This window comes from Glycine max, chromosome 15 (genome assembly GCF_000004515.6).
Source record: "Glycine max cultivar Williams 82 chromosome 15, Glycine_max_v4.0, whole genome shotgun sequence".
Classification (NCBI taxonomy): domain Eukaryota; kingdom Viridiplantae; phylum Streptophyta; class Magnoliopsida; order Fabales; family Fabaceae; genus Glycine; species Glycine max.
The window spans coordinates 27,312,634-27,318,766 of record NC_038251.2 but is presented as its reverse complement, the minus strand read 5'-3'; the positions used below and the strand labels follow the sequence as shown (position 1 = coordinate 27,318,766).

Below are 6,133 nucleotides of genomic sequence, written 5' to 3'. Positions count from 1 at the left end.
TTGCTGTTTCTGGGGCTGTTGTTGTTGTTGTTGTTGTTGCCGGATTGGTGGAGGAACGTATGGTCTGCTTGGACCTGCAACATTCTGAAAATAAGGCTGTTGTTGTTGTTGCTGTTGCTGTTGTTGTGAAGGATTCGACCATCTAAGGTTGGGATGATTCTTCCACCTGGGATTGTACCTATGGTTGGAGAGGTCATAATTGTTTTGTTGTGGCTGATTTTGCTGCTGAGGTTAAGGAGGTCTATTGTAGATGTTTGCAGCATAAGCTTCAGGCTGTTCAATTGCTTCAGATTGTTGCATAGAAGGGCAAAGGTCTGTGTGGTGGTCGGCAGAGGAGCATAAACCACAGAGTCTAGTGACAGGTGCAGATTTTTTATTCATGGCCAGTTGGATTACCAGGTTAACCAAGGCATCTAGTTTACCTTCAAGCTTCTTAGTCTCAACTGATGAAGATGAATTCGTGGCTACTTCATGCACTCCTCTAATGACAATATCATCATTTTTGGCACTAAATTGCTGGGAGTTTGAAGCCATCTTCTCAATTAAATTTCTGGCTTCAGCAGGGGTCATGTCTCCAAGGGCTCCACCACTGGCAGCATCTATCATACTTCTCTCCATGTTACTGAGTCCTTCATAAAAATATTGGAGAAGAAGCTGCTCAGAAATCTGGTGGTGAGGGCAACTGGCACATAGTTTTTTAAATCTCTCCCAGTATTCATATAGGCTCTCTCCATTGAGTTGCCTAATGCCTGAAATATCCTTTCTGATGGTTGTGGTCTTGGAAGCTGGGAAATGTTTTTCTAAGAATACTCTCTTGAGGTCATCCCAGCTTGTGATGGACCTTGGAGCAAGGTAATATAGCCAGTCCTTTGCCACTCCCTCTAAAGAATGAGGAAAAGCCTTTAGAAATATGTGATCCTCCTGGACATCTGGGGGTTTCATGGTGGAGCAGACAATATAGAATTCTTTCAGATGTTTGTGCGGGTCTTCACCTACAAGGCCATGAAACTTTGGAAGCAAATGGATCAGTCCAATTTTAAGAACACATGGGACATCCTCATCAGGATATTGGATGCACAAGCTTTCATAGGTGAAATCAGGTGCACCCATTTCCCTTAGAGTCCTCTCACGGGGTGGAGGTTGTGCCATGTTCTTAGAATGCTCAAAATCAGGATGTTCAAAATTACCAACCACAGAATGCTCAGGATGCTCAAAAGGTACAAAATGATGCCTAACTAATCTATGAAATGTCCTATCTATCTCAGGATCAAAAGGTTGTAAGTCAGATGGATTGCCTCTAGTCATACACTACATTCAGCATGCACAACTAGTTGCCTTCTTATGCAAGTAACAATGTAGGTTTGAACTACAACTACCCTCAAATGATATCCAAATGACTTGAAATTTTGTGAGAAACACCCTAAAATCATGAAAATATGGCACAAAAATTTTCAGGCAAAAATTCAAAGTCTAACTATGGAAACTACCTAAGGAAAGTTTAGAAAAATAAAACAATAAAACTTGAAAAATTAAAAAAACTAGTAAACAGGAGATTTTGGCTAGCTAGAGACCTCAGCCGGCCTTTGGTGGGCTGCTATAGCATGTGAAATTTTTTTCTACCCCAAATACATGTATAATAATGGTCATTCTGATACCCGGAGCAAAAGTTATGGCCGTTTGAAGTTTTGGTAAACACAAGTTCTCAAATTTTTTTTGAATCTCTCAAATCTGGCCACACTAAGTGTTCCTGGTATTTTTCATACAAAATATGAGTCAAAAGAACCTACCACACCAAAATTCAGCCAAAAATAACAACCTTAACTATCAAAACAAAAATCGCCAATTAAATTGTCAGCAGCAGTCACTAATGGATTTGCACTACTACTTTGTTTCCTAGGTCAACAAAAGTGGTCGCTAAATCCATCGCAAAGTACTATTCACAGCAAAACACAAAAACTGAAACAGGGGAAGCGCTGAACAGAAAAACTAAAACAAAACACCACACTAAACAAAATAACACGACACTAACACAACACGAAAGCATAAAACAACTAAACATAAAACACGAATCACTAGCTATTATGAACCTTTGGACACTGCTCCCCGACAACGGCGCCAAATTTGATCGAGGCCGTACCCAAATCAAATAAACATTAAAAATGCAGTATCTAGGAAGTGATCCTAGGTCGTCTCCCAACGAGCAATGGTCAACCAAACGTTCATAACAGATAGTAATAAAACAGTAACGAATTAGGGGGGGGGGGTTGTTTGTTTTTGTAAATTAAACAGCGAGCAAAAAAAATATCAGAATTAAAACACGTTGTTTCCCCTTGATTCACAAGCAAGTCTCTTATCCTAGGTTATGAGAGATTATCCTTTATCAGTTGAACCACTTAATCCAACCCTAAATTAAATTACTAAGCAAAATTTAACATAAGGCATTCATTATGTGATTAAGCAACACACACACCAATTAATCATGAACGATCATTAAGCATGAACGTAAATTAAGCGCAGAGGAAATTAATCAAGCACTAAGCATGCATGGATTAATAGCAACAAATGCAGAGTAATTGGTGAAGAGGAAAAACTGATCAGAATTTAATAGTAATAATAGAACCTCAAAGAGAGTTGTGCTTGATCCTTAAGAGAAAACAACGCTGGAGACTTAGCCTTCCATTAATCAGTAGAAAACGAAGAAAACTAGAATTACTCTTCCAAAATGAAAGACTAAAATGAATTAAGAGTAGCACTCTAAAACTAAAACGAAAGAGAGAGAGAGAGAGAGAGAGAGAAAAGAGTCTAAACTAGAACCTTGGTGCTGTTATATAGTTTTCAACCCCAAAGCTTACAAATCTATTTTAAATCCAAGCCCATAAATAAAATAAAATCTAGATAAGATAAGATAAGATCCAGATGAAATAATATCTAGATGAGATCAAATCTAAATAATACCTAGATAAGATAAAATTTGGTAGAATAAAATAGTCTGCTCTCTTCAAGTCCAAGCCCAATTATGGATTCAAGCCCAAGCCCAATTCTGGATTCAAGCCCAATTGCTTATAATTCTCCTGAAATTAAAATAAAAACTCAAAATTAATGCAGTAGGCCCAAATGATAAAATTGCATAAATAATTTGACAATTAAGGCTAATCAGTAATTAAAATGGTGACCAAAAGGGTTAAGAAATATGAGAAAATGATGACACATCAATGACCTTACAATTTATGCAATAAAAATAAAAAAGAACAAGAAAAGCACGGTGTACTAGAAAAAAAAACCCATGGAAAACAACTAACAAAACCAAAAGCCAATAAGCCCCAACTATCATGAACAAAACAACTCCTAATGAAAGGTGATAAAGAATCTCACCAAGTCATCTCGAATATGTGATCCACACCATAATTGGCAAGCTTGTTCACAACACACTGATTGCCTTCTAGAAAAATATGAGACAATGGGAAATGCATGAGTAGATAGAGTAAGACATCTATTCCATCTACTCTAAATCTCCCAAGGCTACAATTTTTAAAAGCTTCTAAGACCAATTTTGAGTCACACTCCAACCACAATTTGGACCACATAGTGAGCATGCTCAATAGCTAGGACAAATGATAACAACTCCGCATAAAGGGAAAATTTCACACCAAGAGACAATGCAATACAACCTCTAAATGCACCAAACCCATCGCAAAAATTTGCACCATAAGCAGCCTGACTAGGGGAACCTCTAGAAGCACCATCTGTGTTGCATTTCATGTACCCACAAATTGGGAAATGCCAATCTACCTACTTTATCTGAACACTCTTAGGAGCATGAGCATCAACAAGAAATTTTATGGTGAAACAACTACCAAAAAATGAAGCTATAGGAAGAAGGAATATACTCGGGCCAAATCAATTAGGACAGAGAACAAGTTTAAGCTAGAATTTTGAAAAAGTTCACAACTTCCTTGTAAGAGTATACACCATTCGAAGAAGGCCTCCAGGATGGTCAGTCTTGGTTCATGTTAGACAAAGATGGAGACATTAAATTAGAAAGAATTACACTGAACCTTGGATCTTGAGACAAATGAACGTTGTCACACTCCACTAGCCATTAATAACAAAACAACTATCAGAAGATTTCTGAAGCCTCTGCTGCTCATCAGAGATATTTAAATAGTCTACCAATGAAGTATCTAAACACTAAGCATCATTCCAAAAATGAACCAGATTGCCTTTATTTACATGGCAACCAGAATTATCTTCGATGGTGCACTAATGAGCCTTAATAGAAGACCAAACAGAAGACAACAAGTGACTTGACATAGGGGAACCGTGTTTGATAATCATTGGTCTCACAAAAATTGCCCAATCTTTATTATAAGGGGTAAAAGACCATGCCAACTACAACATAAAAGCATCATTCAACATTCTAAGGGATTTTAAACCAAGGCCACCTTCTTCAAAAGGAGTGCAAACCTTTTGCCAAGTGACAATAACAATTTTTTGAGTCTTAATGTCACCAAACCACAAAAAATATGCATCCAAGACTCCACTTTTTTAATTAAAGATATAGGCCAACAATGCACCCTAAAGTTGTACATTAACATGCTCATAATCACTAAATTAAGCAATTAAATGTGTCACATGATGGAGAGAAAAGCCCCTTTCTAAGTAACCAATTTAGCATTAATTTTATCCATTATAGAAACAAGATTGCAGGCTTTAGGTTTTCCTAGAAAATTAGGAACCCACAAATGATTAAAAGGTAGTCTACTCAACTGAATCCCCAAGTAAGCTCGAATACCCTTCAACTTGCTACCATGGTAAAAAGTACATTTCTCCAGACAGACTACTTGACCAGAGGCATTGGAAAAAACAACGAGACTAACCAAACCAAGAGGGGGTAAATTGGTGTAAAATCAAATCATCAAAAATAGAGTTTTAAAACTTTTGTTGCCAAAGGATCATATCACAACTTTCTTTTAAAACAATATTGAATCAATAACCCGAACATAGTACAATTTTTGTTAAAGTGCATCAATTTGAAATATCTCTTAAGCTTAGCAAATTGATACAAAATGCAATAGAGAAAGATGTAAGTTAAAGAGAAGATAGATAACAAGATTTATATTGATTCGCTCTCTATTTCTAGAGAAGCTAATCCAGTTATCTAATTCAACCTGAATTAGATTTTCACTATACAATGTGAGTTTTACAAGTAATCACAAGCAATTTCAAATTCTACCTAGAAAATGAAACTTAGGCATCCAACCCAAGGGTCCTTAGTGAATCTAAGCCTAAGAGAAACCTATTCTTAGCTTCAAACTAGAAACACTTATTCTAGCAATACAACCTATCATACCCTAATTTTGTATGGGGACGATTGTTTATTAATATTTGGATTCATGCTGGCCGAGTTGAGCTGCTTAACACTAATCGCCATGCAATCCGAAGGGTATTGCGATGTTTTAGAAGGAAATGAGAAAAATACTCAAAATGGGGGAAATGGTCAATTTAGGGGCATTCTTCAGACCCTGGGCCCATTAGAAAACTTAAAGGAGAAGCAACCAACTCGTCTGGGTGAGCATGCTGCTTCTGGAGGAAGCAACTAGCTCACCTGGGCGAGCTGTGTTGCAATCTCCTCCCCTCATTTTGCTATAAATAGGCGTGGGGGCTGAAGGGAACGGGTTAAGCTTCATTTATAAGCATATTTCACTGAAATTAGTGGGAAGAAGGAGAAAAAAGAAGAAAAATCAAGGCCGAGGCACTTTTGTAACATTTCTGTGATCGATTCTGTGAACATTCTTCGTCGTTCTTCGTCCGTTCTTCATCGTTCTTCATTCTTTGCCGGTTAGTTTTCTATTTTGAAGCTTTGAATTCATTCTAAGCACCCTTAGGGGTCCATCCTTGCTTTGCATGTCTTCATCTTCATTCTTCTACCATCGATGATCTTTTTCTTTGTTTTAAGCGAGTTTCAATCGTTCGTTTAACCTGTAATCTCACTTAATCAATGTTAAAAGGAATTTCAACCGATCATTTGTATTGTAATCTCATTTAATCACCTTTAAAATGAATTTCAACCAATCATTTGTGTTGTAATCTCGGTTAATCATAAAAAAAATAAGTTTGAATCGACCATTTACTT

General features: G+C 37.0%; 1 non-coding gene across 1 annotated transcript; it reads left to right on the top strand.

The window, feature by feature from the left end:
• Positions 1 to 664: 664 nt before the first annotated feature.
• On the top strand, positions 665 to 771 carry LOC112999710 (small nucleolar RNA R71). The gene has a single exon (XR_003264918.1). It is a non-coding gene; the product is annotated as a small nucleolar RNA R71 (small nucleolar RNA).
• The last annotated feature ends 5,362 nt before the right edge of the window (positions 772 to 6,133 follow it).